This window comes from Indicator indicator, chromosome 1 (genome assembly GCF_027791375.1).
Source record: "Indicator indicator isolate 239-I01 chromosome 1, UM_Iind_1.1, whole genome shotgun sequence".
NCBI lineage: Eukaryota > Metazoa > Chordata > Aves > Piciformes > Indicatoridae > Indicator > Indicator indicator.
This window is the reverse complement of record NC_072010.1, coordinates 56,666,534-56,687,301: the sequence shown is the minus strand read 5'-3', so window position 1 is coordinate 56,687,301 and position 20,768 is coordinate 56,666,534. Positions and strand designations below refer to the sequence as shown.

Here is a 20,768-nt window from a genome sequence, read left to right as displayed (position 1 = left end):
CATGAGCAATTTGGACTTAGAGGCATTTTAACACTATTCATGTCATCAAAGATGAGTAAATCAGCTCTCTTGCTTCCTATACCCTACCTCCATACTAGTATTCAGACTTGTACCAACCTATTACATACTATTCCAAGCCCCACAGTGATCATTCCTCTTTCTGTACTCTCTTCTCTTAATTCTGGTGTATAAATTACACCAGCTTGGGTTGACAAGGGAAAACATGAAGCTGCTGTGTAGAACGGTGTAAATAACTCACCTATCAAAAAACTTTACTTCAGTTGTCTTTAGTGATGAGCATATAGAATCATAGAATCATAGAATCAGTCAGGGTTGGAAGAGACCACAAGGATCATCTAGTTCCAACCCCCCTGCCATGGGCAGGGACACCTCACACTAGATCAGGCTGGCCAGAGCCTCATCCAGCCTGGCCTTAAACACCTCCAGGGATGGGGCCCCAACCACCTCCCTGGGCAACACATTCCAGGCTCTCACCACTCTCATGGGGAAGAACTTCTTCCTCACGTCCAGCCTGAATGTAACCTCACAAAGCAGAGCAATAAATCAGGAGACATTTACCACTCTTATACAACTGGAACATATTTGTACTTCCACCTTTAACACAGTGAAGGTTTCTAATATATGTAAATACAGGTATTCTACTCTCTGCCATAGATTTACAACTCCAAATAACTGAGCTCCAAGGGTGTGTGTTTACCCTACCCTGAAATACTAATACGAGAAAAGAATAAACACAGAGGAGTATAGCAAATGTTTTAAATTAGTTTGGTGTTATTTAGTTATAAAAGAGGTTTTATTCCTATTTGTTCACTCTCCCAGGACAGTATGATTTGTTTCCGGTTTTAAAAGTCTATTCATAGAATCACAATGCATGACCTTCCTTCCTTCCACTAGAATAATGTGTTCCTAAACAGAGCCCACAGTGTATTTTACGCTTCACAACTGCTGATAGAAGTAGTCTTGCTCTTTTCCCAGGATCAAGCAAATCTCCACAGGAGGCAATGCTTAAATGTACAAAAAAATCAGGTCTCCTACCCTCACAGTGTTCCTAGTTCTGGATGCAGCGGTGGTGTCATCCACTTAACTTTGTGATGGCATTTTTCTAGAAGACAGCTACAGGAATCAAATCACTTTGGTAAATTTACTGGAACCATGCAACGGACATTCAGAAAGATAAGCAAGTATACCGTTACAGGGAGGAAGTGCTGTACCAAAGCATTTCAAGTCTCGCACAGCTACTATTTACACAGATCTTTTTGTGAGTATAGTCCCATGGCCTATAATTTATAAGCCTCACCCAGCCTACCTAAAAGGTGATCTAGGGGCTCATATGCCATTTCCATGGGAGATGGGACATTAAAATAAAATATATTCCAGCTCTTTGATTCCCATTGATTTTGTGTGTAATACAATAACCAGAATGAGATAGCTGAAACCAATAAAAACTGATTTATAGCATTAAAGGCATTCTTTATAGCACTTATTTATGGTACATTACATCTGAAATCCAATTTCACAGGCTGCTGTTTGAAACTTTCTGTTCAATCATAAATACACTACATACAGCATAGCTCAGTGCCACAGAGTCAGATTATACAAATGCCTGTGTTCCCAGAAGGAACTGCACTTCTACTTGCAATTGTGGTAAATGAGTTTGACAGCAATTTTTCCCAACCAACTTCCCACCAAAAAGTTCCAGTCAGCACTCAATAAATTTAGAATATATGGTTACTCTTTTAATCATAATAAACATCTATTTATTCATATAGTTCAGTTATTGAAAAGGCATTAACAGAAATCATGGGAAACAAACTTGGCATATGTTACGTGATAAACTACTAAGTACATTAAAGCATGCTAGCAGGGGTACAGTTTGAAAAGCACACACTAGCAGCCATGTGTACAGCTCCCATTTAGGGGAATGGGAATATTACTAGTTTGATTTTCAAAAGGTGAAAAGAAGGAGTGTCCACAGCGCATTTGAAAGCTGCTCACTTCAAAGCAACAGACCACATTCAGGTCATTTACTATAATCATTGTCAAGAAAAGGGCAAAAAATCAGATCTGACTTTTACAGAGGCACTGTCATCTGAATCTGCTGCAAGTTCTTATTTATTTGAAAAGGCTTTTCCCTGAAAGTAAAATCATTGCAAACTATGTTTGTCAGGCTTTATACAAATCTAAGCTGAAAGATGTTTTCTCCTTGTCGCTGATATGAAGGCAGACTTTGTCTTTATGTGATGTTTCCCTTCTCAGTTATAAGACTTCAAAGATGTAACTACATTGACCTGTTACAAAACAGAGCACCTGTAGTGTTGTTACTTAAAGAACTAATAATGGAAGAAAATTTCCATTGTGGCATACCACATTTTGCTCCTCTAGAGACACTACTCCACAGAGAAATAAAGCGAGATAAAAATAAATCTCCAAACATACGGGCATACTCTTGGTCTTTGGTTCCTCAGCTACAAAGCTACAGATTCCTTTGGGGAATAGAAGAGATATCAACATGTAAAAGCAGACAACGGTTGGAGACTTATTGAGAATAATCAAAAAAGTTGACTTGGTAAACATTTGGATATAAGGAAAGAAGAACAGGAAAGGGGAATATAAATCCCAGATTGCCAGTTGAGAACAGACCTGATCTAGCACATGTATGTTATTCAAACCTCTGCAGGAAGCAGGAGGAAGGGAAGGATAACTTCAGTCAGGAAACTTGAGACTGCAAAGCATTAATAATTCAATATCTAGTCTTCTACCTCTAGAACACCAATTCAGATACAACTCATGCCAGCAATGACCCAAACTGATTAATTGGCCTGCATGTTGAAATTACATGATAGACTTAATTGGTTCTTAGAGTACATGAGAAAAAGCCCTCCAAGCCCTTGGACATTCATAAACAACTACACAACAGGTTGAAGGTGATAGATGAGAAACACTCCTGGACGGGAAACACTCCCTCAGAACAAATTTTCCCCTTTGGTGCAACTCAGGATGGTTCCCAGAAAAAAATACTCCCCTGTACTCTAAACAACAGGAACCTTCCTTGTATTAAAGCAATATAAGAAATACAGCAATAAGGATTTTTTAGCTTGTGTAAGTATTTTTCTAAAGATACTCTGTAACATAGATACTTACTAAATTTTTACCACCAAAATGAAGGTTTGGCCACTAAAAGGACATACTGAGCAGGACTACACAGGTATCTGACATAGACACGAATGACCATTTGGTAGCTTGTATTCCTCTAAATTATAACCTAGATCCTACAGCTGTAGCATAGTGAACCCAAGGATGAACAGAAGCAGAATGGAAAATAGCTGCAGATCCTGTTACCCAGGTCCTGGTCACAGGCAGAGAAACACTCCTTCGTTTTCCTTCACATTATCTAAGGTAATTCATATTTGAGAAAGTATACAACTGTGCACCACCTTGGAAGTCTTCTGGACATTAAACACAGACTTAGGTGCCTCATGGAAGAAAACATTCATAGACATTTCACTGAAATGAAAATATACCATAGCACTTGTTTTGAGTTTTGATGAAGCAAAATTCATTTGGCTTGATCATAAGCTGTCCCCACCCATATCAAGATTTCACCTCGAGACAAGGCCTATCTAAGTACGTAAGTGCACAGTATTCCCAAGAGAGATTTTAATGCCAGTTTGAGACCAAAGTCCCTTCCACAGCCTTCTTACATAAAATAAGGAATACAGATATGGAAACATTTTTTCCATTTCCAGCAATCCAGTGTTTTGCTTATATTGCAGATGCATTTGTGGAGAGCCTGTGCAGAATATTAAATGCACCATGCTGGCACTTTGACCTTTTACATGGAAGAATGTCTCAAGCCAATCCATGAAACAACTCATTTGAAAACCTTTTTATTTCTCTCTCAAAGACAGATTAATAAAGGCAGCAAAATTTGCAAATTAAGGAAAAAAATTCCATCTAGTCAATCAAGATTTAAGGATGCCTGAGGTCATTAGAAATACTTCCCTCAGATCAATGTACAGTATTAAACACTATTGCATACAATGTATAATGCTTAGAAAATGACTTGAATCACTCATACTTCTGAATTCTTCATTAAACCATTCTAATGGGAAAAGAGTGACATTTATATTGGATAGTTCACTGAATCTCTGCTTCATGTAGAGATTCAGCAAAGATAACAGAATGAATCTGAAAATTAATTAAAATAGTAAATCTTTATATTATGTTATAGGTTGCTGTCCTAGATTGAGTTTTGGTTTGCTGCTATTCATACCATCCCACCTCACGCCAGTTTCAAAATTGAAAGCGCTGGCTGGAGCAAAGTATTATGGGGCTTGAAGTTCAGATTGTAATATGGGAGGTTTCCTGTTCCAGTTGATGCTTTCAGGTTCTGGGGTTTTTGGGTATTGCCTCTCTCACGCTGGGATGGCGGCGGGACAAGGAGGGATGGACCAGTAGCTCCCTGGCCTGGGATTTTAGCTTTCTTGCTTCTGCTTGCTGCTGCTTTCCACTGTGCTTTTTCTGCAAATAGGCTAAAGCAATTGTGCATTTGTATTTTGATTTGCTCAATGAACTCTTATCTCACTCTCTTTGTCTCAAGCCAGTTTTTTTCTGTGTTATTTTTTTCCCCCTCACTTCTGTATTGAGAAAATAGGTCAACCCACTGGTTCAATTTAACCTGTTGATTTTTGCTTTAAACCATTACCACTGCAAACATGCATTGAATCACTTTGTTCAGTTCTGGTAAAGTATAGTCTTTGAAAACAAATATACAAGAGTCAGAAGGATCAAAAATGCAGTAAGTAAAGGACACGAGATAGGAAAGGAGAAAGGACAAGTAGATAAATTACTAAAATGATAAACTATGCTTATACTTGAATTGTCTTGCTAAAAGACAAGATCAAATTCAAACCTGATACATTTAAATCTGATTAAAGGATTTTCTTAAGAATAAATATAATTCATGCCCACAACAAACTGCAAGATAGGCTGCTAAAAACACAAAAACAGAATCCAATGTCATTGTTATTATGACAACATCTCAAAATTACCCCAATATCCTTGGGGGTTTGTGTTGTTTTTTTTTTCTAATGAAGTACGTAACTCCTTAAACCTGCAAAAAGTGAAAAATGTAGTGCTTATGCAGGTGTAATGCTTCACATTGACACACAGCCTTTGTCTAAATACCTAAGCAGGAAATTAATAGCGTAATGGACACCAAACACCTCATGAAATCCAGCTCGATCAGGCTAACAAAATAAAAGCAACACAATCACAAAAAGGATTCAGCTGCAGGAGGAATTCAAACTTTACTGTCTGCAGGGTGGACCGACAAGTGGACAAGAAGATACACTAAACCACTCCAGCAAATCCTTAGCCTGCAACATCACAGTGATTAAAAACACAAGTGTTTTTCCTGTTTATGCATTGTGTTCATTGTTATTCTCTTTCAGAAAGCTTACTGAAAGGCAGAAGAAAAACAGAAACAGAAATATATGCCTGGAGAGGATCTCTAGCCTTCTCAAATGCAGCTCCCTTGAGTAACAGCTACCTCTCCCATGACCCCCCTTCCATAAATGGATTAAGCCACATTTCAAAAACAGCTAAAAGAGTGATTACACATACAATAGCTATGCAGCCTAGGGCAGACGTTAAAGATATGTCATATGGGAAGCATGTCTCTCTCAAAAGAGAATTCAGGTTCAAGGACAGAAGGAAGGAGGTGTGTTCTATGATTTACACCAAAGGATGGCACATAAATCTCAGAGTGCATTACTTAGAATCCCACCTGACCTGTGGGCACTGCAATATGAGGGCCAGCATCTGATTATCTGCCCCATTAGTAGCTCCATTTTCTTTTCAATTAGTGCCATCTAGACCAGACTGGTCTGAACAGCATTATTTTTGTGTGCTTTAGAAGCACTTGGAATGGTTGTGTTGCAATAAACAACAGGTCTTTACAGCAAGAAACTGAGTAAGCAGTGGCAGGCCATGGCAGGCAATGGCCAGGCATGTAGCCATACTTGAGAGTCAAGCCTGCCTAGATAGTTTCAGAGAACTGCACAGAAAAGAGGAATATGAACCTTGTGCCCTTTTTGTCCAGTACATTGTCTAGGAGCAGTCCCTACAGTGAACTATCCCCAAGAGGGGTGAGCCCATAATCAACAAAACAATCTGCCTTCAGAAATGTCATACACAACCCAGGAATGCCTCCCTCCTGAAAAGATAATTGGCACCTGCTAAGATGACCTTGTCATCAAACTAGATGTCTTAAATATGGGACAAAAGGTGGAGAGATGGTTCAGGGCAAGCACAACAGGGCATCAAAACCATCTGGAGAAACACTTTTATTGCATATATCAGCCCCAAGTTGTCCCTCCTCTGGGGTGGAAAGTAGGAAAGGTGCACCGACTCTGAAATGGCCCCACGGTGTTCTCTTACTTCCTGCTCTCAAACAGCTGAAGTTTAACAGGTCATGTGCTGGCTGGGGGGGGGAAAAAAAAGACAGAAAAAATTCGGAAAACAAACAAACAAACAAAAAACCCACAAACCACCACCACCAACAAAAACACAACACAAAAAACCCAAAACCCCACAAAACCCCCAAATAACCAAAAAAACAACAACAAAAAACCCCACAACACCTTTGTTACTTGGCTCTGACTTGGAGAGCAGTATAAACCATACTATTTTCCATAAGTTTATCCACTGTTATGCTAAGAACAGTCTGAAAATCACAGTACTAAAAGCACACAACACTCGTCTGAATTCACGGTACTTCCACCTCCCATAAAGAGATACTTCTTGCATTAAAATAAAAGGATAAGGAAAGATAAGCTAAGGGACTGAAAAGCAAATTTTAAATGGTATACCAAACGCTGCTGAGGAAATATTTTATGATGCATATTATGCATTTTCCTAATTTTTCCTTTTCAGTAGAATCTCAGAAATAAGCGTTTCATTCCTGTGCAATGCACCATAATTCAGGTACTGAAAAAAGGTCAGGCTAAGTGATTCAAAGCTAAGGTTTAATAGGATAATGCTGAAGCACAGAATAAAGAATTATAATTATTAAACTATAATTGGTATTTCATTTATATCATGTGGAAAGACTATATTATGTTTCATTTACTGATTCATAAGATACAAAAATTTGTAAAGTACTTTCAATTATTGATGTGACTTCAGCTTTCAACATATTCCTGGCTTCATAATCTAAATTCTAGAGGCTCTTAATGAATTGATGTAACTCCTGTCCAGCTGTGCACATACAGAGAAAAGAAGGGAGACTCCCCAAGCCAGCCACCACCATGCAGCATGAGACTTTTGGATGATTAACCTTGATTTTACAGTCTAATGTTACAAATCTCAATAACAGCTGACAGTGGGACCCATCCCCGACAGCCTGGGTATGGAAACAGCATATTTCTTTTAGTTTCTGGAGTGTATGTAAAACCACAAAGGACACACTATCATCAGAAATCTTGCACATTTGGTGGGCTTCACCCACTTTCTGTAAAATGTTAAGAACTTCATTTTTTTTTCTTAATATCTGTGACAGATAAAATATACTTTCTGTATTAGTTCCAAATCTTTCAAGACAGCATGTGTCATATTATGATAACTAGAAATCCTCAATTTTAACTGACTTTTCCCTAAATAATAACCAAAGTGCTTCTTATGACCATTGTTAGTGAAGTCCATGAATTCACTGCAATTGAGTGTGTCAGGAACGCTTCATAATTATTCTAAGTTGAGGAATAACTTTTATGACCAGGTAGATGAAAGACAACTCACTTCATTTTCAGTTAGAAGTATTTTTGAATGGTATTGTCTGCATCAGTTGTACCAGACAACAACCAAGACATCTTTCTATTTTTGAAAGCTGGTAACATTCCTTTAATCAGTCATCTTCTCTACTGCAATCCAGTATTACATATTTCTGAAAGTTTTGTTGACTGAAAAAAGAAGTCATAACTGCACAGAGAAATATCACCTGATATGTGCAGCCTTGCAAACATCTTTAAACTAGGTCAACATTTTTGTCATCATTTTAAAGTTAATTTTAAAATTTTTAGTGGTCATTAAGTTCATGGGGGCTTCAGTGGATTGAAAAAAAAAAAAAGGAAAAATGTACTTGACTTCGAGTGGTGACCTACAGAATCACCTCAGTGGCACTGATTTAACACTGACTTTAGGAGAAGCAGAGTACTAGAGGTCAGGCATAAGCTCACTTTGTGCCCTTCTGACATGACAGGGCACGCAGTCGCTTCTGCAGTTTTCAAGGATGTTTGTACTGAAAAGCCTCATCACACATACAACTCCTTTGGATATTGGTTATGTACTGCCAAAGGTTCTCACTCTAAGTTCTGCATTATCTTAACTACAGAACTGAAGATGCAACCAGAAGACCAGCCATCTCTGATTTTTGTAAGGTGGTTGGTGATTTCCTCATAATCATGGGGTATAAAAGTATCCTACTGAAGTCCTCAGAGTTAAGGAAGGACTCTTCTTTTAATCTTCAGCTTTTTGCTCTTCCTATCAGAGGCCTAGTAGAATAGTCTGGACAGAAATAATAAAAAGGTGGACAAGATGAATAACATAACCATGCCAAGCCTTGCCTGCTCAAAGAGGAGGAAATACATTTTATAAGTAAAATGAAAACTAAACCTGCTTCCCTGAAAGGGAAATGCTGTCACACAGAGCAGGGAATTTGGGAAGGAGCATTTCAGCCCCTGAATTTTTAAATATCCTTTTCTCCAATAGAATGAGTGTGTCAGTGTGAGCTGAAATTCCCCCCCACACCGACAATAACCAGGCTAGCCCAGTCTGGAAGCAGTTGAAAGCTGTATTTACAAAGCAGAATCTACAATCTACGATAAAATGCAATGAGAGAAAGGGCATGAGCTCAAGTACCTAGAAAACTAAATAAACTCAGAGAAGGTATCAAAGGATAAGGTTTTATTTCAGAAATATGTGAGTCAGATGACAAGATAGTTGAAATTGAACACAGATAACCAAGCAGTCTGGCCCTAGGCAGAAGCACTGTGGAGCCTGCAATTTATGCTGTGAGGGAAGAGAACTGCTGAAAAACCTCATGAAACCAAGTGATTAGCCAATAAAATGGAAAATGAAATTCAGTGTAAACAAATGTGGTGCACATGGGCAAAACAGTAACCTGAACCACGCATTCAGCCTAGCAATGAGATCTTAATAGGCTGCCTCCACTCTGGAATGAGACTGTGAGGTAACAGGAATTTTTATGAAAATACTAGCTTAGGGCTGATCACCTCTGTATACTCCATGGTTGATGGGTCAGCTGAAGCAGATGTCTTTCTCTTTTAAACAATGTATTCAAACTATCTTTCTGCAACACATTTATGTTGCAAACGTCAGATTCTGAGGCTTGGGCTGTAATTTGCTTTGTGCTTCTGCACCGTTACCACAATCACACAGGAATGGTTAAAAAGCTGTTAGGCCTCTGTAAGTGAGTATCTGTGTTAGAGTAACAGTGCAGTAAATTCTTCTTCAGCCATCTTCCTATTTTAAAAATAACACCACAATACTCAACATCACTTCTTTTTTAAAACTGTACCCCTCCCCAGGACTTACCCTTCATGGAAAGGGCTTTCCCCAGTGCAGAATTAGTATCTGTGACAGATAAAAACGTACTTGCTGCATTAGCTCTAAACAACACTCCATGGAAACATCTCACAAAACAAAGTCACACTGCTTACTCAAATGGGCAGAGCACTAACACACGTTTACAGAACTAAGAGACTCAAATATTTTCTGCTGTTGGAGCAAAGAATAAAATTGAGGTCCAGTCCCACACCACACAGGCAACCATGCACACTCCATTGCCATTGCCCTCCTTCTCCATTGCCCATTTGGCACAAAAGAGGCCAAATAGAAAGAAATGAAAAGTGTTTTGCACAAGCTTCCTTTTACTCAGCCTGTCAGCTCCATTAATCTCAGCAAAGAGAAGGGTCAGAGCAGCCTAGGAGCTATACAAAGTGTTCATAGTCAGGTTGGACAGGGCCTTGAGCAATCTGATCTACTGGAAGATGTCCCTGACCATGGCAGAGGGGTTGGACTACGTGATCTTGGAAGGTCCAACCCAAAGCACTCCATAATTCTATTAAAATTAACATTTAAGCAGCAACAACACAGCAGGTTTGTGTTCACAGTTGACTAACCAGAACACAGTACACTTTCACCACTTACTCTCCTACCTGCAGTGCAGAAGAAGGCCGGGATGGGGGGCAGGAACAATGACAGGACTCCACTATTTTTTCATCATTTGTAATCCTACAGCAACATAAGGACCATTGTGCTGAAGACAGGGGCAAGTACAAGAAAAAAATGTAATCACAGCAAAGGTTAATAGGAAAGGTATAGCTCATGCCATTTGTCATGTTATATTGTTTCTCTTCTTCCCCAACAACCGTCCCCTCCTTGCACAGAAAGGAACCTTTTTTCATAACGTATTTTCATGGTATGAAAAATTTAATGAGTAGATGGAACAGCAATCCATTATCCATTAAAATATTGCAGTAGGTTAATCCAGCAAATAAAAATGGAGATCAAAGCAGATGGTCGTTTATAGTTCTCTTGATTTGTTAAATATTCTTTCCCAGTGCACAGCCATTCTTGTATTTAACATGAAATGCACAGTTCTCACCATGTGCACATTATGCACCCATTGATATGGCCTCATAAACATTACATCTTATAGAGCAATTATTTTTTATGCCTTTTTTTTTTCCCAAAGAAAAAGATGTATCATTTCATGGCAAATTATTCCCAGACCTCAGATATCTTGAAATAATTTGAAGTAGCTGCCAACAGCAGATGATAAATCCACCAAATGCAAATATTTGCTCAAGATACATTTTGGATGTATCTTATTTTTCTGGGTTCAAGAAATAATACAGGAAAAGCACTTTGGCATGGGATTTAGGTACAATATTTCAAGTATTTAGCATCTTGTCAAAAACACATGCCAGGAACATAGGTAACTGAGCTCCCCTCTCACTGTGATAAACTGCAAATAGCTGCTTCGTTAAAGCGATTACAATTCAAACTGAAATAGCAACCGACTACAGGTGACTGCCACTTTGGATTTCATAACAACCATATTCTCTTTCATGAATAAAAGCAAATATAAAAATCATCGATTTTCTTTTAGTTGTCTGTATACACAACCCAGTTCAAAGCTTGTCCACATTCCTTGTGAAAAGTTGACTGTATAAATGGCTTGAAAAACACCATTTCCTCTGTTCTGAGACCCACACAGTTAACAATTGCTAAAAATAATTTTTGCCATTAGGATGCAATATGACATTTACACACCAAGTGCAATTAATACACTGCAAATTAAATCTGCTGCATGCAAAAAGCTAATATGAATCTTATACATCAACCAATCTTAATTACATTGACAAGTAAAATGGTTCTTACAAACATATTTTGCAATGAGGCATTGCCTACAAGGTAAAACACAAAGTGTAGCCATAATCAAATTTTATACTTTTGTTCCTCCCTTTTTTTTTTTTTTTTTATTAGCACTTTGGCAATCTACCACAGCATAATCCACTGTGCAACTAGCATGGCACCCAAAAGAGGACAGAAGTGACCAGACAAGGCCCAAATAACCTCCAAGGAGACGATGCTGGAATAGACACAGAAATGGTCTGAAAAAGAAATTGATTGGGCAGAGAGAAAAAAAAGAGAGCAGGACCTGTGAGAAATGCTTTGGTAAAACAATGTTGGGATATGCACAGCCAGAAACACACTGTGTTCCAGAGCTGGAATGAACTCAGATTTCTACCATAGGAAGGCAGTTTGCATGAAGCTACTGGAAAAGGGCAAGTTATTCAGAGAATGCAACTCACAAGGATGCATGCTGAACAGGGTTTAATAAATCAGTGGATCTCAAATCTTCAGTACTTACATGGATCTTTGTATGTACTGGCTTATTTGCTGCTTTCTTCCCAAAGGATCTTCCAAAAGTGCTGGAAACTGAATGCACAACATTTTGTTGAAACATTTTATGATGATTTTAAGTCAAGCACTCCAGAGATACAACTGCAGAAATTAGTTTCCATTTGCACATTTCACTTACTCCCCCTCCACGTGCATACAGAGTAGTTCATGGAGGCTGGATCCAAATGGTGAGATCTGTTTGCAGACTGATGCCTAACAAAATCCTGAAGCAGCAGTCTGGCTATAAGTGATCACTTCTGACGGGCACAGGAGGAGGTATTTGACTATGTAGGAAGACTGTACAATGGTGGAAAACCATTAAGGTCAAATGAAATTATCCTTAGGATAGGTAAAACCATCTGACAGGCACTGCAACTGGACCATGTTGGTATTTGCCCAAATACACCTCTTATTTACCACACAGAGCAGTCTACAAGTGACTCTGACCCACAGGAAAGAAAGATGTTGCAGAAGCTTTGTAACAAAGGCGTACAATGGCAGAAATAACAGCAAGGAGTTAAAAGGAACCATTATGGTGTTTGGGAGTACAAAGAGATATTGCACTCCTGGTGTACCAATCACAATCACATGCTTCAATTCAGACAGCATGAATCTATGTCAGGAAGTGCTCTGTCTCAGCTTATTCCTGGAAGTACTCACAGCTTTGAAATGAATACGATACTTTACAAAGCATGGACTTTAAAAAACATTAGTCCTATATGTCTGAACATGGGCAACTCAAGCATACTAATTTTCCTCCTCCTTTACCTACATACCAGGCACAACACCATTCTCTATAGCACTGACAACAAACACACATTTGTAAGGCAAACAAATCTTATTGTGCCAAGAAATTTATAATCACACAGTCAAGTTAAAAAAAATATTAGTAAAGTAAGATGTGGAGGATAGGCTGAACAAGGACACCATAGCAAGTTGTTATGTTTAAGGAAATGAGATGCAATCTCCTGAAAGAGCAAGTTTGAAAAAATAATAAGAGATCATTTAAATTAAGACTATGTCACAGGCACAAAAATTAAGTTTGTATGCTGCTTTTGCAAGCTCGTTATGGTCTTTTAGCAATTTCTGTATCTGCAACACATTTATATTAATATTTCATGATGTACTGAAATAAGATAGACGCATGTAAACTGAAAAGAATTGGTCTTCTGATGTATTTATATTCAATAGTTCATATTTGCTTTTGTATTTCATATATTTATTTGCATTTATTTTGAATAGTATGAAATATTAAAAATTAGTATTATGAAGTGAAAGATATTCTTACAATATGAGATTCTGAGACAAAATATTTGTCAGTTTAAAATTGAATAATGAGTAGAAATATGAACCATGTAAAAGAATTAACAATTAAAGCCAAGTCAAAGATGACAAATTTAACCATTTAGAGCTATCAGGATGAAAATGGTAAATGTAAGTTGTCACGCTTTAATTAAAAAGGAGTGAAAATGGTATGAAAGCATTCATTGTTGAAATGTTCTTAGCACTGTAATTATTTTTATTGATTAAAGTAATTATTAATTTATGAACAGGCTCTAAAATGTTGATAGTGTACTTCATGAGATGAAGAAAGGAATATGCCATCTCATTTATTCATGCAACTCTTGGATTTCCATAAATAGATCTTTATAAATGCATGATAGTTAAAAAGAGGCATACCCCTACCCAAGACAAACTTCTGAAAACATCCAAGGTTTCATAGGGCAGTACCTCGCTGAGATATTTGCTCCTTGCTGTTTCCAATGATGTTCAGCCCACCTTTAAATTACACCATTGCTCACCTGCTCACAACATTCAAATAGCTTTCTTCTGAACTACTTTCAATGTATTAGCCTGGTGACAAGAATACTATCAATACATTAAAAAATACAGAGTGTACTTCCCCCAGATTCATCATATTCTTTCTCTGGGAGATTTGTGCCTCAGTGAAAGAACAACAACTAACCACAACAAAAACAACAACAAAACAAAACCAACCAACCAAACACAACAAAAAAATGTGCCTGGATTTCTGAAGTATCCAGGACGTTTCAGACCTACCATACATGCACAGGCTACTCTGGCTGAACCGGACCTCCTGAATAAACAACGTTGACATGCACAAGGACTGCAACTCCCAGCTGTGCCAAACTCACTGTACACATAATGCACATGCACAACAAATGGCAGCTTCACTGTATTCACTGCCTGTATGCTGTGCAGTGGTCCTCTGCCTGTGTACCTACTCCAATACACCCTGAACAGGCAGAGGCAGCTCTTTGCAGGCTGTACGTGCACCACTGGAAAGTGAGCATCCTTTCTGAATAGACAGAGCCTGCATTTCTTGGCTAGTGAGGATGTGTAACACTTAAAACAGCTAAAAGGTGATATGCTCAGAAACAACCTTAAATTAATGGCTCATTTGCTAGTGCATTTATCATGTACATAACATGTCAAAAATCAATACCTGTCTACCTACAAAACATAAGTTGTTTTAAACACCTTTCAAAAGAAAAAAATCAAACAACAACAACCAAATCATAGAAACATAGAATCAACAAGGTTGGAAAAGACCTCAGAGATCATCAAGTCCAACCTATCACCCAGCTCCTCATGACTAACTAAACCATGGCTTCAAGTGCCACTTCCAATCCTTTTTTGAACACCTCCAGGGACAGTGACTCCACCACCTCCCTGGGCAGCACATTCCAATGCCAGATCACTCTTTCTGTGAAGAAAGAGCCTAAACCTCCCCTGGCACAGCTTAAGACTGTGGCCTCTTGTTCTGGTGCTGGTTTTCTGGGAGAAGAGACCAACCCTCACCTGTCTACAACCTCCCTTCAGGTAGTTGTAGACAGCAATGAGGTCTCCCCTGAGCCTCCTCTTCTCCAGGCTAAACAATCCCAGCTCCCTCAGCCTCTTCTCACAAGGCTTGTGCTCGAGACCTCTCCCCAGCCTCGTTGCCCTTCTCTGGACACATACAAGTGTCTCAATATCCTTCTTAAACTGAGGAGCCCAGAACTGGACACAGTACTCAAGGTGTGGCCTAACCAGAGCTGAGTACAGGGGCACAATGACCTCCCTGCTCCTGCTGGCCACACTATGCCTGATACAGGCCAGGATGCCATTGGCCTTCTTGGCCACCTGGGCACACTGCTGGCTCATGTTCAGCCTACTGTCAACCAGTACCCCCAGGTCCCTTTCTGTCTGGCTGCTCTCCAGCCACTCCGAACCCAGCCTGTAGCTCTGCATGGGGTTGTTGTAGCCCAAGTGCAGCACCTGGCACTTGGACTTTTTAAATGCCATCATGTTGGACCCCTTCCATCTGTCCAGCCTGTCAAGGTCCCTCTGCAGAGCCCTCCTACCTTCTAACAGATCAACACCTGCTCCCAACTTGGTGTCGTCTGCAAACTTACTAAAGTTGGACTGAATCCCCTCATCCAGATCATCAGCAAAGATACTGAACAGGATGGGGCCCAACACCAATCCCTGGGGGACACCACTAGTGACTGGTATGCAGCCTACCAATCACTGCACTTGGTTGGGGCTGAAAAAGTAGACATGGTGACATTTAAGGTCATGAGTTTCCCAGCAGTGTCTGATAAAAGGAAAGTGTATAAAATTCTGTAAGCTGTAAGCCAGATGGATACCACTCCTGCAACAGGATATGACCGTAAGCAGGATGTCAAAGAGATTTTAATTATGCAATAAGTTTAAAAAAAAAAAAAAGGAAAAAAAAAAAGAGGAGGAGGTTGAAGCTCATTTTGGGAATGTCAACAATACTTTGTATGACAGATTGCTACCTCCTTTTGTTTAGGAGGCTATACAAGGGTCATAAGTGAAGAATAGAGGGAGCACAGCAACTACTCATTTGTTTTAATACTCACAATTTTTCTTGCAGATTAGGCTTTCATCGTGCCAGAGTCCCCGAGGAAAGAGCCAGAGGAGTGTTGTGTGCACCACACTATGCTTACATCACTTATGATTATCTAACTGCTTCCATAACACAAGCACCTCTAACACAAACTGGAAAAAGCGAGAAAGCTTGATTTGAGTTTGTCACTGTATTTTAGAACTGTTCTGCCAAGGCATTCCTCTGACGTTAGAGTAAAACTCCAAACCACAAAACATTATTAAATGCACAACAAATACAAGCACTGTTTCCTGTTCATGGGCGCTTGCCAAACTATAGCTCTGGGGCAGTGGGCACAGAAATGAAAAATACCATCTATTAAATGGCAAATAGAATGCATTATCATTTAAAGAAGATACCTTTGATTTAAAGAAGATAGTCTTATTGCATTCTGGATGTATTTATGTATTATATCTGCATCTCTGACCCTTAGCATGCAGCAAGTCAGTGTCAGGCTCCATACTACACAGTATATTGCCCAGTCTCCAGATACTAATAATGATAAAATAAGGAGTGCAAAAAATGCAACAAAGAGTCAATTACAAGAAACAGATGGTCTCTACTGGAATTTGGCTGACGAGACTACACTTGGACTACTGAAAAGTCTGTCAGGGATTGCTAGCAAGTCACTTGATGCCCAACACAATGCTATCACACAACTAAAAGGAAGATACAGCAGACAAAGACATCCATCCTTTGTCATTTCCTAAGCCTAACTATCCTACATCCATACAACTTCAATCTGTGTAAGATGGAGAGAACTGCTTGCCTTCAAAAAAGAGAAGTAGAACAAGAAATGACTCCAGGCTCAGCATGATTTTGTAGTGTCTAATTTACATGACACAGATTGCTCCCACCAACACCATGGGAACAATCTGTGTTATGTAAAATAGACACTACCAAATTCTTCAGAGCTCTGCTTCATTGAGGACCATTAATACTGTTGAGCATAATTTTGCCTAGCAAGCTCTGTGGAATCCTTTCCGTTTTGGATCAAGCATCCTCCAGAAGGACAGATACCTGAGAGGCCTCTTGAGCTACAATTGCTAGCAGAAGAAATTCCACAATGGAAGTTGCTTTGTGACAAACTGGACAAATAATTTCCAAAATCTGCTTTAGCCTTAACTTTCTACAGACCTAATATTTCAGATTTGAGACAGGCAGCTCTTCCCATCTGTTTTCACAAGAAAATATGACATGGCCTTATTAAATGGAGATGATTAATAATTTACAGAAACGTTCTTGTTTCTGACAGTACAGGAAAAGGTAAGGGTATTAGAAAAGTTAGATTATCTTATCTTTTCTACACCATGAAAATGCCTACCATAATCAAGACACAGAGAAGCCTGTTACTCCTGAAAAGCAAGAGAGGAAATTCATCCTGCTAGAACTGAAGAAATTAGGAAAAAAAGAAATAGTGAGTATTTGGGCTACAACAACTAGTTTTCAGAAGCATTACTAGAAAGGATCAAACTGCAGACAGATAAGAAATTGGCCAGAAAAAAAATTACACTATACATGACTCTGGTATTCAAATGAGAAAATCTCTATAATCCACTTTACCACTGTTTTTTTTTAACATTATTTTAAACTACTGGTACTATAATACCTGCATCCATATTTATTTATTCTGGACACAATTTTATCTGGGTAACTGTTAAGGGTTAGGACTTAGTGGGCCACTAAATAAGTGACAGACAATCTGTATTAACCCTTCTTGCTTCCCACAGGGAAGACAAAGGGAATAAGGGAGAGAGAGACTAGCAAACTAGGAAAAGAAAACTAGAACAGCTTTAACAGAAATAATAATGATAAAATTAAATATTTACAGATAGATACAAAATATAGAACTCAGTCCCCCTGACTGCAATTACATCAACCTCAGCACTGATGCTGTGGGCAGACACTGGAGAAGTCCCAGACTGGACTCAGCAGCAAATGGGAACTGGATCCATTCAGCAATACTTGGACTTTCATCTGAACATAAGGAGAAACTTCTTTACTTTAAGGGTGGCAGAACATTGGAACAGACTGCCCAAAGAGGTTGTTGAGTCTCCTTTGAGGATAGTCAAAACCCACCTGCACTTAACCCTGTGCAACCTGCTTTAGGTGAACCTGCTTTAGCAGGGAGATTGAACTAGATGGTATTCAGTGGTCCCTTCCAACCCCTACCATTCCTGTGATTCAGGAACTGGATTCTGGAACCATATTCAGGAACTCATGGATTCGGAACAAAGGCAGAAAGCACAGAATTCTCCTCAGATGCCAGCCATTGAGGAAGAGAGTTTGACTCTAAGTGACCCCTCAGCTTTATACTAAATATGACTTATATGGACTGGAATACTACATCAGTCCTTTCATGGTCCCTTGTCCTGTCTGCATCTCCCTGCAGGTGTGGCTTTTTACTCTCTACCCCAATGCAGTAGACAAGATCTAGCAGTGACCTTGGCCTGCTTACCAATCCTTGGTACTAACTATAAACATCAAGAATTATCACTACTAGGAGGAGACATTGTGTGTGAAAACATGCCATTACTTCAGAAAGTGCAGCTCCTCAGAAGAGATTGAGCTGAAAAGCAAAATCCCTAAACAGAATTAGTTCTGTTCTAACTCAAACCAGGACAGTAACTCACAAACAGACACAAACTACAAGGGAAGAAAAAGAAATCTTCAGATGAGATGCTTACATACAGCTAACTTCTCTGAAAGTGCTGACAGCTATTTAAGTTTGCATTTAAGATAAACACTTGATTGCCTACAGTTTCTGAATAGAGAATAACAACATTAAAGAAGTGTAGTTTTCTATTTTGAATTGAATTGCCCCACAAACAGACATTATTCTGTTTGTTCTCTGCCAAACATGTCATTTTAGCAGACTTCTGCTTTAGTTGGAACTATAATCTCCCACAATATTTATATTACAGATTTTAAAGACAGCTACCTTCCAAGCTTTGAATCTCTTCAATGAAAATAGGAGGTAAATAAATTCAGAGAGTCTTTAAAACTACATTTGCTAACTTTTCATTGTCATGCAAAAAAACATAGCTGAATAAAAACATTCCTCAAAGAAACAGCTAAGCCATTACATTGAAAACATCTCAAACCACTTCCTCAATCATACCTTACAGCATATATCACTGGAGTTCAGTGATGCACACACTAAATAGAGATGGCTAATTATTTCTAAAAACATTCTCAATTTGGACACCACAAGAAAAGAAAAGGACATCAGTAAAGTTCCACCCTCAGTAAGTTTGCAAATGGCACTAAGCTGGGAGTGTTTATCTGCTTGAGGGTAGGAATGCTCTACAGAGGGACCTCGACAGGCTGGATCAGTGGGCCAAGACCAATAGTATGACGTTCAACAAGGTGAAGTTCCAGGTCCTGCACTTGGGTCACAACATCCCCATGGTAAGCTACAAGCTTAGGGAAGTGTGACTGTAAAGCTGCCCTGCAGAGAAAGACCTGAAGCTGTTGATCAGCGGCCAGTTGAATATGAGCCAGAAGTGTGTCCAGGTGGCCAAGAAGGCCAACAGCCTTCTGACTTTTATCAGGAATAGTGCAGCCAGCAGGACCAGGGAAGTGATTGTTCCCCTGTACCTAGCACTGAAATCACACGTTCAGTATTGTGTTCAGTGTCGGAGCCCTCACTACAACAAAAACATTTTGGTGCTGAAGCAGATCTACAGAAGGGCAACAAAGATGGTGAAGGGTCTGGAGAACAAGTCTTTTGAGAAGCTGAGGGAACTGAGGTTGTTTAGTTTGGAGAAAAGGATGCTCAGGGGAGACCTTATCACTCTCTACAACTACCTGAAAGGCAGTTACCTGAAGGTTTAGATTGTATCTAGTTAAAGATGTCCCTGCTTACAGCAGTGGGGTTGGACAAGATGACCTTTGGGGTTCCTTTCCAGCTCAATGCATTCTATGATTCTATAATATCAGAAAAAACTTATTCCTTGTAGGAGACAGTGAACACTGGATTAGGCTCCGCAGAGAGGTGTTTGAATCCCCATCCCTGGAGATCTTTAAGCTACACAGATGTGGTGCTAAGGGACGTGTTTAGCACCAGACTTGGTAGATTTAGATAATAGTTGAACTCTATGATCTTCAAAGTCTTTTACAACTGAAACAATTCTATGATTCTATGAAAGTTAGATTCTCCGATCTTTTGGAAAGCATAACTGCAACTGCATGTGATCCCATGAGCCAAAGCTCAGCCTGGAGCTCAGTATGTCACTAACACATAGGCAAGCAACTTCAAATCCTGCTAGAAGCACTCAAAGGCATCCTTACGTGGACTTGGCATGGATAGGAGACAGCTGAATGCAGAAGTGGCGTGCTCCAGCTCTTGCTGTTAGGAGTTGCAGGGACACAATTACTGGGTCCCAACATAGCACTTATATAATTATTCTGGCATTGCGTTGTAAATGGTTTTATGCAAGGAGGATTTCATGAATGTAAGCATCCTATTGTTCTTCTTCCAAAGCTCTGCTCAGCATTACTCAATGACATGCACAAGAGTTACACTTGCGTGGTCCTAATTCAGTGGACTAGTAATGACATTTAAAAAATAAGTGAAGGGCACGTATTTTGCAAGCTAAGTCTAGAAGTTTAACCAAAACCTTTGAAGTTAGGAGCCTGACTTCTGTATGAACCCACTTACCAGAGCAGAAATCAGATCCAGTGTTTCAATGACAGAAACAGGAAGCAAAGTGAGTAATCCTACAGAATTATACACTGCTAAAGAAGCTGTTGAAATGGAAGTGATGAGGTACTGTAGTCAGAGATTTGCAGGTGTGAGTTAGCACTGAACTAGTCTTTGTGTCTTATTTTTACAATACATAGA

General features: G+C 39.2%; 1 protein-coding gene across 1 annotated transcript in view; it reads right to left on the bottom strand.

Annotated features, from left to right (window-relative positions):
* HS6ST3 (heparan sulfate 6-O-sulfotransferase 3) overlaps nucleotides 1-20,768 on the bottom strand; it is a 335,318-nt gene that overhangs the window by 124,593 nt on the left and 189,957 nt on the right. The window lies entirely within an intron of this gene.